Genomic DNA, 22,487 nt, shown 5'->3' on the forward strand with positions numbered 1-22,487 from the left:
TCCCTCACAACCTGGAGCCCCCTCCTGCACCCCAAAGGCCTCGTCCCCAGCTCCAGGGCGGGGCCTCAGGAAGGGGCAGGGCTAGGGTGTTCAGTTTTGTGCCATGAGAAAGTTGGCAACCCTCCCTAAACCTCAGCATCCATCTACTCCACAACAATGGAGTCCAGGGCCTGCACCACAGTTCTCCCCTGAGCCAGGTACAACATGGTTCTAGTTTGTAGTGTAGGTTCCAGTCTCTGGCACCGGCAGGTCTTGTCACCTTCTGAAGGCACTTGCTCAGGTTTGGAACACGGTTGAAACCCCTTCTCCTCTATCTAATGGAGCTGGGTTTGTAACGTGGCCGGGGGATAACAGAATGGTGACCAAGTCCCCTTGAATCTCTTGTTATGGGTCCTAAATCAGTGCAAGTCTGATTAACTGAAAACACACTGAGCAGGGGACTGAATATGCTCAGCTAATCAAGGTAGTTTTCATTGCAACTGAGACAGCTCAGAGGCCATTGTTTCAGGTAACCGAGAGCTCAGGGACAACTGACACTCAGCTAAGCAAGGTCACACTGCACCTTTCGGTTTTAAAATAAAGTAAAAATCCCCTTGGAACATTTTAAACCAACTGAAGGTGCCACTTTAAATCCTCTGTCTGTCAATAAAGCCGTGCAGCTGGAACCCTCAACAATGACAACGAAAATTTTGCCTGAGTAAAGATGGCAGGATTGCCCCAAAAAAGAAATGAAGAGGTTAAACAAGGGCCCAGGGCATCCCAGCAGGAGACTGACTGGGGCTTTGGGACTGGTTCTGATCTCAGGTACGTAGGTGTAAATCTAGAGTAAGTCAATTGGCTTTTAACGCAACCACTTCCGGATTTACTCCTTGTGACTCTGACTGGGATCTGGCACTTCATCCTAGAGCTGGACAGGAGACGTTTTTGGTCCTATGAAAAAAAATGACAAATATTTTCAGGCTTTTGTCAAAAAACTAAAAAATTTCTGAGGAAAACCAAAATCCTTCAGTTGCCAAAAACCTGAACAAATAAAGTAAAAAAATACAGCAACATTAAAAAAATGCTCATAGAAATCATAGGGTTAGAAGGGACCACAAGGGTTTCTGTTTTTCTATTAACCGCCCCTAAACATTGACTGAAAGTGGAGATTTCCCACAGACATTTCTGTTTGGACAACAAAGCCAATTTTCACAGACAAAAGCATTTAACATAAAATTGTGACCAGCTCTACTGCCCTCATTAAGGAAATTTGTGCCGTTGTCACGACAGCCTTGGAATCACACCAGGGACGCCCCCAAATGCAGACAGACAAGCACAAAGGGGCTCCTCACACTGACGCAGCTCAGTTTGGTATGTGACAGGGAGGGGGAAGCTGCCCAGCTATGCACCTATGCAGCACGGCCACCGTACAGCTTTGCAACGTGGTAGGCATAGCAGTGGGGCTCTGCCCACGCGAATTTCCTTAATGCAGACAGGGCCTCTGATGGCTCAGAGAATCCATTCACCGCTCTGGGCTGGGTTTACCCTATTAAACAACAACCAAGCCCCCCCGCAACCTTGGAATCTGCCAGATCAAGAGATATTCTCGAGACCCAGACGACAACCGTATCACTCGATGAGCTGCCCACGATTCCTCCTGCCACTAAAAGCTCAGGGACTGGTGCCCAGCAAAGCGTGTGGGATATTCAAAAGGCAACATGCACCATGTAAAGGTACAGTCAGTAGGTGGAGAATTCACTCTGGAGGATGTGAGAGGAAAGTCCCCATCAGTCCTAACAAAGTTTTCGGGGCTGAGGGGGAGGGAGCTGTTTGCAGCCCTGTTATTCTAACGAATTAACAAGCAGCCGCTTGGATCGCAGGACCCGGCGCAGCAGCCCGCTCTGCGTATTCATTGTGCTGTGCGGGCCAATGACAACCCGTCTCTGGGAATTTACAAACACTGGACAGAGCCCCAAGGGAGGGAATTAACACATTTGAACCACTCAACCTGCAACTAACAAAGCCCAAAGGCTAATACAGGGAAAGAATAGGCAAGGCTTGGGGGTGTGGAGGGGGTGTGCGGAATGGAGGGTAGGGGGGCGGCAAACAGAGCGATGAAGCCACATGCCTTATAGGATGGATTATTGATCCTGTTAGAAACCCGCACAGATTTCCTGTGTCAAATGAGAGCAAGCTTTTCTCGAGTAGCTCTTTCACCTGTCACACGGTGTTGTGCCAAAATCTTTTATTCTGGTGGGAGGGTGGGTGGTAGAAGACAAGGGTTTATACATAACCGAATTCACTATTAATACTGCAGTAGCTCCTAGAGGTTTCAAGTCTGGGACTCAGAGCCCCATTGAGCGAGCTGCTGCACACACATGCAATGAAGGGACAGTGCCCCTGCTCCAAAGCATGAACACGCTGAGTCCCTTTCAACACTCGGGCTCTTTTAAACCAGGGCAGCTACAGCCAGTGCAAACAGAAACATGGGACCTGCCAGACGGGATCAAACCCCAGGTCCATCTAGTCCCGTATCCTGTCTCCCACAGTGGGCAGCACCAGAGGCTTCAGAGGAAAGTGTAAGAACTGGGCAGGATGCAAATGTGGGATATTCTGCCCCCTACATTAGGGCTCATTCTGCTCCCTAATCAGGAGACATTGGTTTAAGCCCTGAAGCAGGAGAGTCAATATCCCTTCTGCAAAATGGGTTGTTATTAATTATGGTAACTCTGGATTTCCCTCAATAGCCATATTAATGTCCAGTCCATCTTGGAATCTTGTTACGTTCTGGTCCCCAGTGACCTCCTGCAGCAGTGAGTTCCACAGTCTAATTCCAAGTGTGAAAACATACTGGATTTAATCCATTCTGAATTTCTTCACCTTTTAAATTTCATGGAGTGTCTCCTTCAGCTTGTATTACAGGACAGGGAGAACAGAAGCTCCAGCCCAGTTAGCATTCGATACGTTTCTGTCACACCCCCTGCTATCTGACTCCTAAGGTAAGCAATTCATGACACTGGCACAAGATGGAGCCACTTGCACTAATGCACTCACGTTAATTAGACTGGTGCTAATTTCCCTAGCCTAAACAAGCTCCAAGTCTACATGGATAAATACATCCCTGGCGTAAGTCCCTTAGATATCACACAGTAATGCCCGGATATATTATGGCCATGGATGCAACAGGCAATGGTGCTGCACAAGGGTTAGATCAGAGAGAGGGGGATGAAGGAGTCTGTGTCACTGAAAATGTTTCTGATAATTTCAAATTCAATTCTTTGCTCTGCTGCTGACTTCCCATGTGACCCTGGGCAAGCTGCTTAGTCTCTGTGCCCCACGTGTGCCAGGGGGATAACAGCCTGGCCCTGGGCCACAGGGGGGTTGTGAAGAGAAGCACATTAAAGACTGTGAGGCACTCAGGTACCGTGATGATGGGGGCCAGACAAGTATTCTAGCTAGAGAAATTGTGTTTTACTCATCGTGCGGTAGCGCCATGGACCAAGGACCCAGCCTCTGACTAGGGCCCCACTGCTCGGCACCGTACAACCCCAGAGCTTGGTCTGCCCAGGTGGGTCAGAGCAGCGTCTCCTGAGTGTTTGAAAACTGAGCCCCCCCTTCAGGAAAATGAAAACAATCCCCCCCCGACACGCCGGTAAATGTTAACTCACCTCAGCTCATGGATCCTCCATGTCCCCCAGTGAATCCTTTGTGCTCACCCCAGGGGGGCGTGCCGCACACTGAGAAATGCTGGGACATATGGCTGGCTTGGGGCCTAGATCCTGCCAGGTGCTAGAGACCAGGACTCCTTCCAACTCCAGGGGATGTTGAGGGCACTTGTCACCTCAGCGGTTCAGGCCCCGGTAGTGTCACCTGCGGCCTCTCCCATCAGCAGCCTTGCAGAGTGTAATGAGTTCCCTCTGGGAGGTGTTGGGCCTCTCCAAGATCCCTTGGTTCCCCACCAGCCTTCTGACTATCTTTCTTTTCTGCAGGCCACCCTGGCTGCCTGAAAAGCTGGGATCCCCGCAGCACTCCATTCGCAAATGGCTTTTCCATGCCATTCACTAGAATCATCTCCTTTTGAATTTACACACCAGTTACTGTTTGAGGATCTCCAAGCTGTTTTTCCACTCCCATTTTACAGACTGGGGAAACTGAGGCACATAATTTTCCAGATGTACTCAGCACTCCCATTGCTCCTCATTAGGCATCAAAAGAAGTGGCCAGATTTTTCATGAGAGCTCTGTGCATTGGGGGGCTGAGCTTTTGTGAAAATCTGGCCCAAAGTATTGCAATGTCATTCATGAACACTGGGTATTTGGTGCTGTCAAGTGTTCAAAAAATCATTGGTCAGATCCCAAATGAGATTTTTTTTTTTAAAATCAGTGGTTCTTCTGAGACGCTTTCAGGTTTCTGTGCCTTTAGGATGTATTTGTTTCTCATTTTCAAGCTTTTCTTTCTCATTTTCAAGCTTTTCTCTGCAACTACAAGAGCTAGAAACTTTTGTTAAAAATGAAAATTGAGATTCTAATGCAATCTCCTGATTTCAACAGTTGGGGCTTTAAGCAAAGCCATTAAATATTGCAAGACTCGCGATGAAATCAAGTTGGTAGCGCTGCGTACTTGGAAACCAAGCTCTTTAGAAAATCTGACCACAAGTCACACAGAGCATGAAGAATCATGACTCCTTGAGCTTCCCAACACTTAACGCTCTTCCTTGCTATGGGGTATCTTAGAGCATAGAACGGTCTCTACAAGACCCTTTGAGCTTTCCTCTCTCACCCCACACCCACCCACATGCTGTTTACGGCTTCTGCCTTCACTTCAGCACTAGAACGGGCTCGATTTCAAAACGGCGGCACTTCATTCTCGGCTTGCGTTCTGCTAAGCTTGGAGCTCTGCATTGCATCAATATAACTGTTACTGTCCATGAGCAGCAGAGGCAGGAACGGGACCCAGGAGTTCCAGCTGCCAGCCCGGTGCCCCCACCGGTAAATGTAAAATCGTCCTTTTAGACTGTATGTTCTTTGGAGCAGGGACTGTCATTTACCACACATCTGTGCAGCTCCCCGCATTATGGGGCAAACCCGATCAAGGATTCTAGGTACTACTATAGTCCACTTACCCTAGGGTTTTATACTGCACCCTAACACTGATGTAAGACAATAAATACCCCCCTTTTCTAGTGGAATAGGCGGTATTCCCCCAAAACAGACCACGACTGGGGCTCACTGCAGCTTGTGCTGCAAACTGCACGCATGAATGCTGAGATTTCTGTATCGGGAAAAGGTAACGTTTGCCAGTAGTAGCACCAGCTGCCTTCCCCTTCCTTTGCTGTGGGCTTCCATGAGAATATACAGTGCAGCACCAGCAAAGCCTCTGTTCTGACTCCAAACTCCAGACCTTACACCACACAAATATAGGTGAGACAACCTCCTCTGACTCACGCACTTCCCCATAGGGCCACAGCAGCCTCCCTTTCCCAGTGCCATGGAAAATCTATACCGCACCCCACAGTGCCCTGCAGGGCTGCGCGGCTCCGTCCAACTGGCAAGATGCTATTGATTGGGCCAGAGCTATTCTAGTCTCCCAGAGCTAATCTTAAGGCAGAAATAATTAATTTTCCTCTCTTTTCAGCAGCTGCTCATTAAAAAGTAATCACCTTGTAAGAGGAGGATGCGAATAGCCCAAGGTCAGATACATAATCACATTATTTCTGGAAAACATACCCAGCACACACAGAATAACCACCAGCTACCAGGCCACAGCCCGGTTACATTACTGTAAATCCAACTAACTTCCACGGAGTTACTCCGGATTTACACCAGTGAAATTAAGAGATGAATCTTGCCCCATGGCTCATGCTGCTCAGGGCACAGGTTATGATGATGCCAAGCAGATTATGCGCAAACTAGCCTCCTACCACCAATACAGAGCCTGGGGCATTACCACGCTCGCTGTACCTCACGGCATGGACAACCAGAAGGAAACTAGCCTCTATATATAAAACACCATTCTCCTGGGGATGACACCAAATGATAGGGCTTCCCCTGCAGGACAGGCAAAGATGGTCGTGTGGCTAAAGTAGCAAGGTTGGGAGTGAGGACTCCTGGTTCGACACCCATCTCTGCTGCAGACTCAGTGCATGATCTTGGGTGGGCACTTTTGTCTCTTCACTCTACCTGTGGAATTCCTGCTCACTGGACCCTGCCCCACCTCTGCTCAGTTCATACCATTCCCACATGCCTCAGAAACGTGCACCAATGCAAAGGATTCTGGGACACATTTGGGCACGAAAAGGTCGATGAACAAGCACCAACAGGGAAACCTCAACGTGGCCGGGGAAGTGATACTGGAAGGGGATGGTAAGCTGGGAGTGGAGAGATGCCGAATCTGACCTTCTAGGCATCAGGAGAACGTGGCGTTGGCGATGCTAATGGTAAGCCCACGCAGCAATCATGGGGCTTGGATGTCACTGCAGCTCGTGTAGACACACATGAGCTAGCTTTAACCTCGCCGGCTGGGTACTGGAGCCAGGGGAGCAGGAACTTCGGCGTGGGCATGGGCCACTGAGTAATTGCTCGGGCAGCCAGCCCACACTGAAGCTCACACTGCTGTGGTTTCGCTGCTCCGGCCCCCAAGCCTGCTCGATTAAAGCTTGCTCAGGTGGGTCTTGCAGCACAGACACACCCTGGGACACAGGGACACTTGAACAAAACAGATGGAGAACGTCCCACTGCCAGGACAAGATGCTGGACCCTGGCCCATCTCCTCTCCTGCCCGTAGCCAGGGAGGTCAGGAGGGAGACAGAGGGAGCATCGCTGGTGAATCCGCTGCCTGACGCACAGTGTGCTGATCTCATTAATGGCTTGGAGCTCTTGGACTGATGGAGTTCCTCCCGCTGCTACAGTCCCCCGTCACACGGTCCTGCTGAGGTCACTAGTAGTTGCAGGGGGGAGAAAAAGAGACTGTAATCTGCTAGCTTTCCTTCTGGTCTGACTGGGAAAACCCCCCTCCAGACTCCGACCTTCCCCCACCCAGGCCCTAGATCCGCACTCCCCAACCCTTTGAATGTGCAATCTGAGACCCATACCCACCTTTGACAACCAGGCTCCCAGGACCCTGGAAGAGGTGCCAGGCGTGTTACATCCACACAAAGAGCCATGATCCTTACACATTGCCCTGCGACACAGACAGCCTACGCTCCGCTTGCACAGCTCCCGTTTCCAGCTCATCCGGAGGTCGGTGAAGACTTCAGCACGGGCCAAGCAGGCTTAACCAGGCACATGGGGTTTTATCACACCAGAACCATCCTGGTCAGACCTTGTCCAGGAGAGCTGATGCCACCACCTCTGCTCCTTAGCAGGCTGCCCCGGTCATCACCGATTAGCTAAACTTATTTAAAATGCAGCCAGATGAGTAGAGCAGGCCCAGATCCAAACTTTCCTAACGTTCAGAGGTATTTGGAGCCACAGATCTTCCCTAGATCATCTCTCTGCAATTTAATAGCCCCGGCGCCTTCTCCCAACACCCTTTCTATATTCCACGCCTTGATTTGAGTCTGGACTGAGCCTCTCATAGCAACAGCCCCCTCTTTGGATGATGCTAAGGCCTGAGCATCTAATGTCTTCTCAGGTGACTAGAAATCCATCCAGGGAGTAAAGTTCCCCCATTCCATGTCATTTACTCACCTTGGACATCAGGGCTCTGGCCCAGACAGGTTCCCAGGAGAGGTATCAGGGAGGGAGAGAGAGATGACATCAAGGGTGGTTCTATCCTCCCCGTTCGCCACGTGATAAACGAGCATGAAGAGGTTTAGCAAAGTTCAACCTATTCATGAGCCCCTGTGGCATGTTATTTTAGCAGATTTATGGCTGTAATGCGCGGCCAATTCAGCGCTCCCAGGGAGGAGGGAAGAGCGGGGGAGCCCGGGGGATGCTGCAGGGAAGACGGGGGAGCAGCGCAGAGGGGAAGCAGGGGAGTGACGCTGCTGAGCGGAGCTGAGCACATCCCAGGGGGAGGATACTGCGCTATAAGAATGTGCACTGACCAGGGCTCCCTGCAGTTCCCCCACCCCCTTCTCTGTCGCTTCCAGTTTTTATTTTTTATTCTGATTTATTATATTTTATTCTCTCCCTTTCCAATGAAAAGCGCACCCAGCCTCTGGTTCTGGTTTCAAGGGTTTCATTGTTTTTATTTCCCAAGTGCTGGTACTGGGCCCCTTCAGGCCACAGCTCAGCTCCTGGAAGGTCAGGGCCCAGTTCCATCCGCACCCCCGAGACTGGAAGCCTTTCCCTCCTTACCGCCCACAGAGAGCCCCACTGGTGTGGCGCTCAGTCTGCCAGGCCTTCCCGAGGCTCCAAAAGGAGAAGCATGAGTCTCACTGTTCTGTCGAACGCACGGGGCCACTCACACCATGTCCGAGGGGAAGGAGTTCTCAGGCTCCTACCCCATTCCTCACCACTGCAGACTGCGACCCCAGCCGCCGAGTGTGCAGTGCTTGCTCCACTCCACTTCCATTCCCTTGGGACACCACTCCATCCTTACGACACTCTGCCCCGCCAGAGCCGGCCTACATTGCCCTCCGCTTAATTGCATCCCCTGGCTCCTGGTCATACAACCCCACATATCCTCCCTCCATGATGTTCATGCCTCAGCCTCCCATCTTGGCTTGGCAGGCTCCCCAAAGACCTCTTGCTCTAAAAGCAGGGAGCCGCTAGCTCTTGAGCAAATGGAGTCGCTCTGCTAACTGGCAGTAGCCACCTCTGCATTGGCCACTGGAAGGGTGTAGGTCACACACCCTTCCAGGGCTTCCTGACAGTTTTCACCCCCACCCCAACCTTAACCAAGCTAAATGCATTCAGTAATTGCCGTTTCCATGGGAGATGTCCTTTCTCCCAACCATTATGTTTTTGGTGTTCTTCCCAAATCCCCCCCACTTTGGAGTCTATCATTCCGGTCCTGCGCGGCCTAGACCAGAAAGCAGAGAGTTCCATTCAGCACCTTCTCACCAACAGGGGATGCTCGGCAAATCTGAAATCGTTCCCGCTGTTTCCCTTCGTAAGGTGCTTTGAGATCCAGAAATGACACAGGCAGTACGTGTTGTGTTATTACACATGCACGCACCTGTGGATGAGTGATAAACACAGTGCAATGCCCCCCACCCCAACACTTGACTCGCGCAGAGTTTGAACCCAGGGAACTCTGGGGCTAAATGCATAAGGTTCTAATGCTTGAACTAAGCCATAGTAGACTCTGATTCTCTTACACAGACCAGCCCCCAAAGAGAGACCCGTATTCTTTTAGTAGGGGATGCCAGAGCAAGCGTGGGGCACCTGGATCCCGCTGCACTATGCGATGGCAAGCACAACCCAGCAAAGCACAAAGCCTCTTTGTTTACCTCCAACATGAGAAATGCGGAACAACATGAACATTTTTGCATCGTTCCAAGTGGTAGTTTGGCATTTTCCCATCTGCTCGGTTTGTTACGTTTAATGCTGATGTCACAGTACACGGGGGGCCTGATTCTCCCTGTACCGTTTACACCCGTGGGTGTCAACATTCCTCATGGGGTCAGTGATGACACAAGGTACAGGGCAACAGAAGATTGGGCCCCTTATTTATGAGGCAGAGAATCAAGCCCAGAGCAACGTAACCCAGCTCTGACATAGCAGGACATTCCCAGCCCGAATTGCAATGAGGCACAAGACTGCCGAGATCTGAGCTGCCCATTGGCTGACAGAGATCCTCTGAGCAGAGCGGTGTGACTCGCAGGCCATCACCTTCAAAACACACACAACCTCTGCAATCTCCAGTACACAGCCCAGGTTAGGAGCGCATCACCCCTGGCCTTTCATTACACATTTCTGCAACCATTAGTCCTGGTGCCATCAATTACTCCTCCGTTATCCCACTCACCAAAGCATCAGGAGTCTAGCCAGCAGTCAAGGACTGCATAGATTCCCTCCCCCCACCCCACCCCCAACTTATCTGTCAATTGTCATTCTGTGTCTGCATAGCGTCCAATGAATCTCTAGCCTTTACCACTATGTATAGACGCATCCTCCCCCGACACAGGCACTGCTGCCCACTTTGCACCCCCATCCTTTCAATTCTCCTTTTCTATGCAAGGATTTTTTAACACACACATAAAAGACTTTTGCGAAGACACAAGCAGCTAAAACCAACACATTCCGATCCAACTCTGCACTATGAACGGGGCATCACCACGGTAGGGCTTTATCATTCACTCAATCAGGTTTAATCACGTCCATTTCCTATACCTCTTTACAATGGAAATCGCTTCCCTCTTCCCATCAATGCTGTACAGTTGCTCCCATCTCATCCTGCTCGCTAAGGAATCGGGATTCTAGCATGCCGTTGAGTACTTTGCTCATGACGGCTGTGAGCTCCGGGATGCAGCCCTCTCCACTCCGTCATTGTAGGGTGGGTTGCCTATGCTAGCTAGGTTGGTAGCACTTGGTTTGTCATTAAAGAGAGCTGCACAGTGCATGGGGTACATGGAGTTTACAAACAGACCTATCATGAAAAAGGTCAGACAGAGCAGGGGGTAGGCTTACGAACCCATCATGGTCCCTTTAAGGCCAGAAATCAATCACATACCTTTTTACCACAGGCTCACTGGCTAAATCTCTTTTTTCCTTTAAAAGGCTCAGCGTTAGAACCCAGGATGAGAGCCCAGAAGACAGCTATCCCTGCCTGGCAAGAACCCCACCCCCAAAAGAAGGAAACCAGCTGAAGAGTCCACTTGGGCAGGCAGGTTATCGAGGTCTATATTGTTCAGCTTACGAGGAAACGCGGCCACGAACAGAACAGTCCAAGTAGCTGAAGGCAGCTGCATCCCAGCAACAGATTAAATAATTTGGCAGCTAACAGACTGTTTTTCAGAGACTTTTTTTTTTTTTTTGCGAGGGGGGAGCCTGCAAATACTGTTTAGTGGGTCATTCCTTGGGCTGAGAGTTGGGACACTTAGGTTCCAGTCCCAGCTCTACTACTGACTTGCTGGGTGACCTTGGGCCTTTCCCCTCTCTGTGCCTCTGTTTCTCCTCTTACCCCTTGTCTATTTACATTGCAAGGGCTGTCGCTTACTAGGAGCCTACCTGGGCTAGCATAAAAGGTGGGTTTTTCAGAATTGATTAACTAGCACATCGTCAACGGCTAGTTGTATTTAGCACGGGCTTAGTTGTGCTAAAGTACAACGTACCTTGTTGACATGAGAATCTTAGACATGACAGCTCACCCGGTCTTTATAAACCCTCCCCTTTTATCTGAGTAAAGCAAAACCCACTGTGTTTGTACAGCACCTTGCACAAAGGGCTCCAGTCTCAGCTGGGGCCTCTGCTAGGATGTCAACTCTTTATGGAAGCCACTATCTTTTTGTTCCCCAATACAAACAATACTAGGCACTGCCATAATTTAATAATAAGACGTGTGTCAATATTTAGTTCCATTATCTGGTTACTTAAGGGAATGGCTGTATTTTTTTTATTTTTTTGCTGTGGGGGAGGGTGGGAGCGGAAGAAGGGAGACAATATTTAAATTTGTGTCTCTTCCTGATCTAGCCTATAATTCAGCAGTGTTTGTTAGGCCTTGGATGGGTTTATTAGGATCCCCATAAAGATCAGGAGTTTCTGATAAGCAACACAGGGCTGGCACTATTGGAGGAAAAATTGTTCTGTACAGTTTAACGAACATTAACTACAGCTGAGGACAGGCCCCAAGGCCAGGTGGAGGACTTTACAACACCCTTGTTACACAGCAAAATAAACTCTGAAGCTTGGAGCTGGCTGTAACTTTAAAGCCCTGTTAAGGGGGATGGGAGGGGAAAAGGGGTCAGATCCTCAGCTGGGGTAAACAAGCATAGATTCATTGACTTCAACAGTGTGAGGCTGAGTTACAACACTGGAGGGTCTGACCAGGGTCTCTCATCACCATGCTGACTACTGAGGAAGGTTTGATGATCAACACTTGAAATGATGAGCTGGAACAATGTGGACTTCTAGTAAAATCCTCCAAAAATGGAGATCCGACCCTGCAATTCACGTTCTCGCCCCCCACACGCATAAGGGGACTCATGCTTTGCTGTGCCAGGTTTGCAGTCCAATCCAGCTTTCACCTCTGCCGCATTCCATCAGCTCCCCTGACCCGTACCCCGTGCAATCGCACACAGAGGGTGGAAGTGGAAGCTGTTAGAACGCCAGAAAGATCTGGCAGAATTGCTGATCTTTCAGCCTAACAGGTACTGGGCCCTAAGAAACACTGCGTACCATCTACAGTACCCCAGCACTCAGATCGGCCTTTCACTGCGTGTTGGGGTGTGGGGATTCCTTAGAACTACAGAACTGAGAATGAGAAGAGAAAAATTCACAATCATCTAATCAGTCTTCTTCAGTATGGTGGGAGATAGCCCAGAAATCTCTCTCTGTGTTTTAGGTACTTCGCTGGCCCACATCACCGTAGCAGCTGAGTACCTCACAAATCTTTAATGCATTTATCCTCCCCATGCCCCTGTGCCATTATCCCCACTGCACAGATGGGGAACTGAGACTAAGGGACTGGCCCAAAGCCACATCAGCAGCCTGTGCCAAAAATACTTCGGTGAGGCGCTGCAGGATGGAGCGTTGGCGATTCAGCGCGATTCCCCAGCTGAATGAAACTCTCGGTTCAACTCGCTGCTGCGGCCAAAGCACGAAGAGTCAGGGCGCGTCACGCAAGGGATGGCGATCGTGACAGAAGCTGTTATAATGTCACTATGTAAATCAGAGATTGGCTCCATCCGGAACGTTGTGTTCCAACGGATGGAAAGGACACCGCAGAACTGAGGGGGCCAGAGAAGGGTGATGAGAATGATAAGGGGCTTGGAAAGACTCTCTTCTGAAGAGACAGGGATTGTTACCTTAGAGGGGAAACCAGTGGGGACAGGACACAACACTGAAGGGCTAGAGAAGGCAGATCAGGAGCTTCTGTCCAACCTGCCTCCCAACACGAGCACACGGGGACATCCAATTAAATCCACCGGAAATACTTCCTCACGCAACTGGGAACTCTCTGCTGTGCCATGTGGTTGAGCCAAGAACTTAGCAGGATTCAAAGGGGGACCGAACATTTCTGGATAACGTGAACGCCCAGAGTTATCATGGTTCAGGCTAATGTAAATTTTGGACGAGAAATTAAACTTCAGGCTTCCAGGTTCAAACCAATCTCTAGTTAAAGGGTGGAGGAGACCTAAAGTTGGACAGATTATCCCACTGCTGCCTAAGGCAGGGTTTCATGCATCTTCCGCTGAAGCATCTGGAGGCCAAGTGCTTTGGGAATCTGGCCGTTACCTGTTCTGTGCCTCAGTTCCCTGCCTTAAAATCAACCCACTGCTGGGCAGGCAGCCTGGGGTGCAGGGCAGGTGCAATATCACTGGGACGACTCACTGCAGAGAGCCCGAGGAAGCTACTTCCGTATACAAAGGCACATCTAGGCCAGCAAAGCTAGAGTTCTCAACAGAATTACCCTCAGCGAGAACATGGCCTGGCGGACAGGGCACCAGGAGACAGCAGACCCGGACTCTATTCCAGGCTCTTCCACTGACTCGCTGTGCGGACTTGGGCCAGTCACTTTGCCTCTGTTTGCCCTCCCACCCTTTGTCTGTCTTGCCTATCTAGAATGCAAGCTGTCAGGGACAGGGACTTATTCTACGTCTGTGCAGCATGAGGCGGCTTGGATCTCAGCTGGGGCCTCTGCGCTACAAGGACACGAATATTTCAGTTAGTAACACATCAAGCCACGAACACGGTCCCTGATCCTGAGAGAAGATGAGCATCCACCGTGCCCATCGAAGTAAATGGAAGCAGTGGGTGCTCAGCGCCACTCCGACTCAAGCCCGAGCAGCAGCAGCAAGGAAAGCCATTGAGAACTCGCAGCAGACATGCTTTCCAAAGCACAAAGATCCACACGAGACAAAGTCCGTGCTCCCCCTGCCTTTCCCGGACACGGCCTGTTTGCCCACACTCAATATTTACACTGAAGAGAATTTGGTTTTAGAGTCCCTTCATTCCCAGGGAGGGTGGGGGACGGACATGGGACTTTTCTCCAGACCGCAAAGAGTGAAATCGGTCCTGCGGGCGTTCCTTTCACACACACAGCATGCAAAGCTGCCTCTGTCTTAACTCCCCGTCCACTCCCTCTGAGCATCTAGCAACAGCTTCTCCTCTGTCTTTTCCCACAATATCCCCATTGTTGATGCAAGAGTCTCCTCCTCAGCAGATCCCGTCCTATGGAGAATGCCCCCCATATCTCCGCTGCATCTACGCACTGTGGAGCTCAGCCAGTTATCTGAGTGCGGCAGCAGGAGGGTCTGAACATTGGACTTTCACACAAGAATAGCCAGAGTTGCAACAGCTAATATTGACAAACATCTTAGACGAGATATTAAACCTCGTGCTTCAGGGTTTAAGCCGATCTCTAACTGCTAGAGACCGAACGCGTGGGGGCAGATGACCCCACATCTGCCTGCTGTGAGTTTCTGGCACCTTCCTCTGAAGCAGCTGGTGCAGCGCACACGGGTCTCAGCTGAGCTGAGTCTGACCCAGTCCTGTGTTCCTCGTAGTCCACTGCAGAGACACTGGATACAAGAGCCGGCAGCAGGACCAGGCTAGTATCCTCGATGGGCCCAGCACTGGGGGGGGGGAACCCTGGGCTAAGGAGGAGACACTGATAAGATGTTGGGCCCAGCTTGCGCAGAACAGCATGAACACCAGCCACGAGAAGAGGAAAGTTGAAGACAAATCGCCACCTGGTTCCCAGCCCACTGAACCCTCCTCAGGCCAAGAGGAGCCATGTCATCTGTTCCCCCCCACCCCTTGGAGGGTCGGTTTTGAGTGGCTGCCTAAGCCGGATGCTGGGAGCATGCTCTGTGCGGATGGAGAGCTGAGTGATTTCAGCAACAAGCTCCTATTGCATGTAATACAGGGGCCAAAGTGATGATCCTTGAAAAGCTTGTAACTTGGCCAAATCTGAAAGGACCTTCCTGAGGAGAACCCCAGACCAACGTCCCTGTCACATTTCCAAGTCCCCGCTGCAAACTAGGGAATCATTAGAGCTTTTCAAAAATATGGATGAGACGTGACAGGCAGGCTTAATAAGTGGGTGGCTACAGGCTCCTTCTCTGGATACAGGCTCCCCGGGCCGCCCTGCCTTGCCATTGAAGAATCCCAGCTCAAATGACACTTCCCCACCCCCAGTTGTGGATTAGGACATTTTCTCCCCCTAACAACTCTATTTCCCTCAAGTTGAGGGAGAAGGAACAACAGAGGTTTGTAAAGCCCTAAAGCTCTGGAAACCAGAAACATCTGGCATAGGAACAAGCCGGGTTTGACCAAGTGCTATACCACAGAAGTCTGCAGCGGATCGTTTCTGCCCTCAGTAGCAGTGTGTCGGAACTGCAGTTTTATTGTATTATTGATGCAATCAGGGATCTTGTTGCCTCCAACCCAAAGACTGAACACTGAACCAAGCTCCTCAAGAGAAGCTCTAATACAAGTCGCATCCCAATCAGGATTTCACCAACATTGCGATCTGTTATTCTGAGGCTTCTAATAGAAACTCACTAATTATTACATCCCAGAAAGCACCCTCAGTCGTGTGTAATACACACACACCCATCCATACACACATGTACGTACTGTGGTGTCAGAAAAGGATACAAACACACACAGTAAATGGGCAGATGGTTAAGACTCATTGTAGGAATGGATAAAAGGGAAACGATATAAAAAAATCCCAGAGCCTAGATAACCCTTGCTTACTACACTACAGAGGTGCCTGGCGGCCTTCTCTTATGTTTTCATCACGAGGTATCAGCACAGCGCTGGACTGGAGAAGTCATGTTGCTGACACACTCTTGTCTTCCCCAAATAAGTCCCAGTGTGTTTGCTGGCCTGCTACAAGGTGCCGTAAATAACAACACCTGAGCTGCACTTCACCAAGCAAACAACAGAAGGGCATTTTGTGATGCATCATTCTACATAGGAGATTTTCAAACGTTTTTGCTCACTTACCAGATAGTTTGCAAAATCTGCAGTGGCTCTCCCAATCATTACTGTGAATATGCAAGGCCCAGCTCTACAGGTCGGTCTTTAGAGCAGTTTCTATGCCCACCCCCACCAGGGTTTCTGAGCAACTGACAAACACATGAACCTATTCCAGGTAGGGATGTATTGGTCTCTCTCTTTAACAGAAAGAAAACTGAGGCACAGAAAAATTAAGGGCCCAATTTTCAAGCGAGCTCAGATCCCACCTAAGTGAAGTGGTGTGATAAGAGTCCCAAGCTGGTGCCTTCACCGCAAGAAACAATACCTGCTTCAGTTATTATCTTGGACTAAGTTACAGGAGATGGGAATTTCTAGGCAGGAAATGTGAAGTGGGGTACAGGAGAATGAAGTAGTAGGGTCTGGGGCAGTAATCTGTAACTGCTGAAAACCAGCCGTGGTGTCTTTCACATGTGAAGAAAGTTGACGGCGGGTGTTTCAATATAAATCTTACTTCAGTTTCAAAGACAGTAATATTTCAGCATATTACAGGACAAGCTGATTGTACGCTGCCTGGGGATGGTGAACTGCCATGCATGCCTGTGGGGCTCTACAAATGACAACTGTAATGAGTCAAGCTATCGCAAAACAACTGGATTGCGAGTGAGACACACTGTGCACATCTTCATGTATCCAGAGACTTGCACAGACAATGGATTGCAGGCCACATCCTTGCAAGTTGCCTTTATCCTCTGCAGATTTTTTCTTCGTTCTGATCCACCTTTGCTATTTTAAGACTTAGTACAGACTTTGCAGCCAAACACCTTGTTGAGACTTTTTGTTTACTTCTACTTCAAGGAAATCAATCAGTAGCAGTATTTATACCTAATGGCCATCACAGGGGCCAAAGTGAACCACCCAAACCCATTTTTAGGCTCCTAAAATAAACAGCCCTGATTGTCGGATGGTACTGAGCTCAGTAGGAGCAGAGTGTAAAAAGAGGGTTATAGTCACAAGTTGGAGCCTTCAAGCTACTTACTGAGGAGCCTAAATGTGGATTTAGGAGCCCAAATTGAGGTCTCCACTTTTGAAACCCTTGGTCTCCGTGTGCATACGTATTTCAGCCAGGGTAAACCTGAAAAATATCATTAGCATCGCCTCCGAGCAAAACTCCCGGACGTAGAGAGGTCAGAGAAAGACAGCTCTTGAACTACACGCATCATGAAAGCAGTTTCTTGACTAAACGGTGGGAATCTAGCCCATGAATTTGTGCTATTTCTCACCAGGGTCTCTGCTAAATCAAAACAGTTTGGTTATTTCCAAATATTCTGTAGGGCTTGTTTGGGGATTTTTAGTGCTAATCACATGTTTTAATTTGCTTATTCTCTTCCAGCTGGTGACATGGAAGAAGCTATATGTCTGCAGAAATGGGAAATGAACTTTCTTCGGAAACAAGACAAAAGAAAGATTGAGAGAGAGAGAGGTTGTTCCTGTTTTACAGAACCCTTGTCAAACTGGCACCACGGTGCGGTCTGATTGCCTCAAATTGAAGATGCTATTAAACCCTCACTCAGAGGTCTGAAAGAAGCAAAAAGATTGGGGAGAGGGGAGAAAACACCAGCTCCAGATAAGCAATTGTTAACATGATCCATATGGTACACAACTTGCCTTTCTGTTTAACCAAAATGATAATGGCAAAAGGAAAGAATGCAGAGGGTCTTCTAAAGGAGAATGGAGGCAGAACAAAGGCTGCTAGCTAAACCGTTCCCTGGAGCTGAGTTAAAAGAAAACTAATTGTGAGAGAGGAACAGCAGCTTTCTGCTCCTTCATGGCTTAAGCCACACCAAAAACCCACCCCAGGATCTATGTCTCCTTTGCTAAATCGGATCTCATGCATTTTTATAATAAAAACAATGGGCGTTTTTAAGGAACTTTTGACAGAAACTCCAGATATCAGCAGCAAAAAGCTAATAAGTATTAACATAGGGCATTTTCATCATCAATAATTAGCGTTCACAAAACCATCAGTGGTGAAAACGGGCACAGCTCCTTTGACTTCTGTAAAGTTTCACCCTCTTACATCAGTGCGGACTTCAGGCCTGCATGTTTACATTATTTCAGGATTCTAAGGATTTTCAAAGGATACAATACAATATGTGCCAGTCATTAACCCAAAAAGCCCTCAACAAGAAAATTTCCATACACTCCTGTTAACCAGATCTAAAACAAATGTTTAACTCCATGGCATCTCTACCCTGCCAAAATGTTTAATTCAGAAAAACCTCTGAGAACAAACACCCACATAAATTACACATTGGCACCCACACAAAACAAAATTCTACCCACTCCCCCTTCCAACTCTCGGTCAACATTTGACGAGCACATAAAGAGCGATCCATAAAAACTCAAGGCCAGCAATCGGCCTGACAATGTGGAAAGATTTGAAGGAAACTGGCAAGGTTCTTCCATAATACAAATGCATACAATCAATAATTCAATTATAGAGCCAAACCTAGTTATTTTAATCATTTTCTTCACCAAAACTGTACTGCTTAAAATAACCTTCTTCAATTAACTACATTAAGTGTTGGGGGATTTTTTTGTTCTAAATTTAGTTGAGCACATTTGTATCCTTCCAATCTGGGCTAAAAATTGAGATATTATTTATTATTTAGAATTCATATCTCACATGCCAAAGCAAAATTATTACTCCCATAAGTCAATACACAAGATCTGCAGAAGATCCAAGAAATTGACCATTTATTTAAATATATACATATATATACACACCATTTTTTGTGAGACATTCTTTTTTTAAACTTATTGTTTAATAAACCACTGTAAAATAAAATAATTGTCGTCTTCTTGTAGCAGGAAAAGGAACAAAAACCAGTAAGAATCAAAGACAACTATTCCTGGCTTTAAAAAAATACTGTATTGAAATTTAATTCTACAAAATGTTAATAGGCCAGTGCTGTCCCATGCCTGCCTGATTAGCTTGGCAATTAAAGGCAGGGCATATGTGTTGTTGTTCTTAGAAGGTACGTGATCTTCTGCTCTACCCAATAAACACATTTATAGCATGCTCCAGAACCCATTCACTCCCTGTACACATGTACATACTAACAGGAGTCATGCATGGGCATTGACATGAATACATACCCCTGAGGCCATGGGGGGAAGGGGAGAGGGAATGTTCTGAGCAGAGATTCAGCTATAACAGTCCATGATCAGAGCCCTGTGGGGGAGCTAGGGTTACTTGGCACACATGTGAGAGCAGCAGGTACGTTTCTGTACAATCCATACACAGTTCTGCTATCAACACAACCGCTAACCAACCAACCAAACATTCTTTAGGCTCCTACTCCCCACACCATCAGGCCTCCATGGATACTGGCTCCCACAGAGCCTAATCCTGATTTAGACCCTTTCCCTCTTCTGTCAATTGGCCACCCTTCTACTCACCACTGAGTACAAGCCAGGGCATCTGAAGGCCTATGAAACACACAAAAACACCGGCCAGCGGAGGAAGATCCTGCAATTTTTGCTGCACTGAAGCTCAGAATATTTGGGATCAGGGGTGCTGGAGAAATTCGTATGGCGGGGGTGCTGAGAGCCACGGAACCAAACTGTAAACCCTGCATACAATGGAAACCACATCAAGCCAGGGGCGTGTAGCATCACCCAAGACCCGGAGCGCCAGCACCTATGTTTGGGATGAAGGGGAATGTGTGGCCAGCACTTCTTTTCGCTCACCCCACAGCACAGCTCCAACATGCATTTATATATAGTTCAGCCAGGTAGTTGGTGAAAGATACCAGACTCCTTGGCAGCCCGCTGCTTTGGGATCTGCTGCTTCGACTCCCTTTGCATGGAGGTACCAAACGCAAACACGCTGGTTTTTGGATCTTTATCCACACTGGTGACAGCCAGGTGACAATTAATAACCGGAATACTGGCACTGCCAGCCTGACCACATCCATGTCCATGTAGCCAAGCACCTTGGCTTTGCCAGGGGCCAGCACCATGGCCTTCAGAGGACGGTACAGGGAACTGAGGTTTACTCTTCCTTTCCAACTTTGTTGGCATTACCTACTATAACTCTAGATAGTCCTGATATCCAGATAAATCTCCAGTCCCTTTCTGAATCTTGCTACTTTTTGGCCTCAGAGACTTCATGAAGCAATAAGTTCCAGGTGCTAATTATCTTTATTAACATTAATTTTCTTAAGTATCTTTTGGACAAGAACGTAAACATCAAAACTCTTCCTGCCCTGTGTAGACATTAAAGATCCCATTAGCACTTTTAGGGGTTTGTCTCCCGATGTGTTTATGTAATCCCGCTCCTCCCACAGGGGCTGAAGAGCAAGCCCTGTGCACCAGTCTCACAGATGCCCTTCACCCCAGAGGTGGCTGCGTTTCTGTAGCCCCGCGACCATGAGATAACAGATGCTACAGAAATGTCAGACAATATTCTTCGCACCCAGTCCTGTCGGAGCACGGTGAATGGTCAGTGAGATTCGGCAGACAGCTAACCCCCTCCCCCCCGCCAGGGTACTAGAAGGAAATGCATGTGAAGTACATTATGCACCCCGCACCCCTTGCAGCCTCGGAGGCAGCTGGGCCTTCAGTGACAGTGGCCAGGCTAATGGAACGTATAATATATAGTCATCCCCACCCCCAAAGAATCCATCGGGGGTTGGGGGGGCAACCCCTTTAGTTACCGGGGGGTGCCGATGAGATGCTCTCGGTGAAGAGATCACTCTGCCAGAACCAACATCCAACACGCTCGCGAATTCTGACCTCTGGTCCAGCGCAAGCCATGGCCCCAAAGACCCCGGCTCCAAACCTGACACATCTCCTCATCTACCATGCGCCCAGACCCTGCACCCCCCTGCCGCAACACACACTCAGCTCCTGCCGGCCCTCTGCCTCCAACACAACGCCAGCCCCTACACACAGCCCCCGCCCAAGCTCTCCCCTCCTTGGGCAGCCTCCACCTCTCCAGCCAGGCACTGTGACCCTGTGCGCCCGGGCCCTCCTCTGCAGCCCCATGCAGCTGCCCTGAACACCCCCGTCCCTTTGCACGCCCAGGCTTGTGCAACCTGCACCCTGAGCCTGAGCAATTCCCCCCACAGCCCTGTGCACTCCCCCCTGGAGACCCCTCCCAACCCTCCCATCCCGGAGCTACGCTGGCTCCATGCAACCCCCCCCCCACACACACACACCCCCCAGTGCATCCTGCACCCTGAGCCTGAGCAATTCCCCCCACAGCCCTGTGCACTCCCCCCTGGAGACCCCTCCCAACCCTCCCATCCCGGAGCTACGCTGGCTCCATGCACCCCCCACACACACACACACACCCCCAGTGCATCCTGCACCCTGGCTGCTGCAACCCTCCGCAATGCGCGTCCCTCCCATTCACACCCTGACCGCCGTGCAAGCCCCCAAACCTCACACCCGCCCCACTCGCTCCCCGGACCTGTGCGACCCCCCCATCCACACCCTGACAGTGTGTAACCCCTGCTTGTGCAAGCCCGAGAGTGCATCTAACCCCCGACCCCCGTGCGCCCCCCGACCCCACCCTGAACCCCCCGGCCCCCGTGCGCCCCCCGACCCTCCCCCTGCGGGCCCCGGCCCGGTGCCAGGGGCGGCCACTCACCTCCTCATTCCGGCTTCACCCCTATCGGAGCCCGGCGCAGGCACCGAATCCGCGGGCCCGGGGGGCGGCGGGCGGCGGTGCGGGGCTGGGCATCCTGCGGCCGCCGGGACAATGCGGGGCCAGCTGCGGCGGCTGCTCCGGCCAGGAGCTGCGGGGCTGGGCTGGGCTGGGCTGGGGCAGCTCGGGGGAGGGGGGGGGGGGCGCAGCCTGCTCAGTGCTGCCCCCTCCCTGCCCTGCCCCGGGCTCTGCCTCCTCCTCCCCCCGCAAGCCCCCTCCCCAGGGATCCCCCCCGCTGCCCCCGCAAGCCCCCTCCCCAGGGATCGCCCCCGCAAGCCCCCTCCCCAGGGATCCCCCCTCTGCCCCCTCCTCCCAGGGTCCTCCCCCCACAGCTCAGGGCCCCCTGCGACACTGGACCAGCCCCCTATTCCCCCCCCCCCGCCCCCGCCCCCAGCCAGCCGGGGGCTGGGGGGAGTGACCAATGGGCCGCGAGTCGCTGCCTCTTGCCTGGCTCAGCTCGTCAGCTGTGGCCTCCCGGCCCAGGGGCTGCCTGGCGAGAAGAGCTGAGATCAGCCAGAGCACAAAGCGGGGGGTTGGGCACCCCCAAGTCCCTGGAAATCCCTCCGGCCAGCCACTTCCAGCGGCTCATCCCTGTGATCTGGTTCTTCCCCCCCTTTCCTGGGGCGGGGGAGCCCTACGTTTCTGGGTTAACACAACTGGGGGGGGGCACGCTCTCTGGTGCCCAGGGAGACGCCCCAGAACACACCCCAAAGGCCGGAACAATGTGCGGGTGCTGAGACCAAGCTGGAAACCCT

At 50.4% G+C, this 22,487-nt stretch overlaps 1 protein-coding gene and 1 long non-coding RNA gene across 2 annotated transcripts in view; one reads left to right on the forward strand and one right to left on the reverse strand.

The window, feature by feature from the left end:
• The window catches only part of FIGNL2 (fidgetin like 2), a 51,208-nt gene extending 29,391 nt beyond the window's left edge, over nt 1-21,817 (reverse strand). Inside the window, exon 1 of the mRNA XM_084610447.1 lies at nt 21,676-21,817. The gene's annotated coding sequence lies outside the window, so the exon portion shown is untranslated. The remainder of the gene's footprint in view (nt 1-21,675) is intronic.
• LOC311510818 lies at nt 1,484-10,855 on the forward strand. The gene is made up of 3 exons (XR_014709147.1): nt 1,484-1,712; nt 2,890-2,978; nt 10,647-10,855. It is a non-coding gene; the product is annotated as an uncharacterized lncRNA (long non-coding RNA).
• Nucleotides 21,818-22,487: the final 670 nt, after the last annotated feature.

Source organism: Lepidochelys olivacea, assembly GCF_965140295.1.
Source record: "Lepidochelys olivacea isolate rLepOli2 genome assembly, chromosome: 20".
Classification (NCBI taxonomy): domain Eukaryota; kingdom Metazoa; phylum Chordata; order Testudines; family Cheloniidae; genus Lepidochelys; species Lepidochelys olivacea.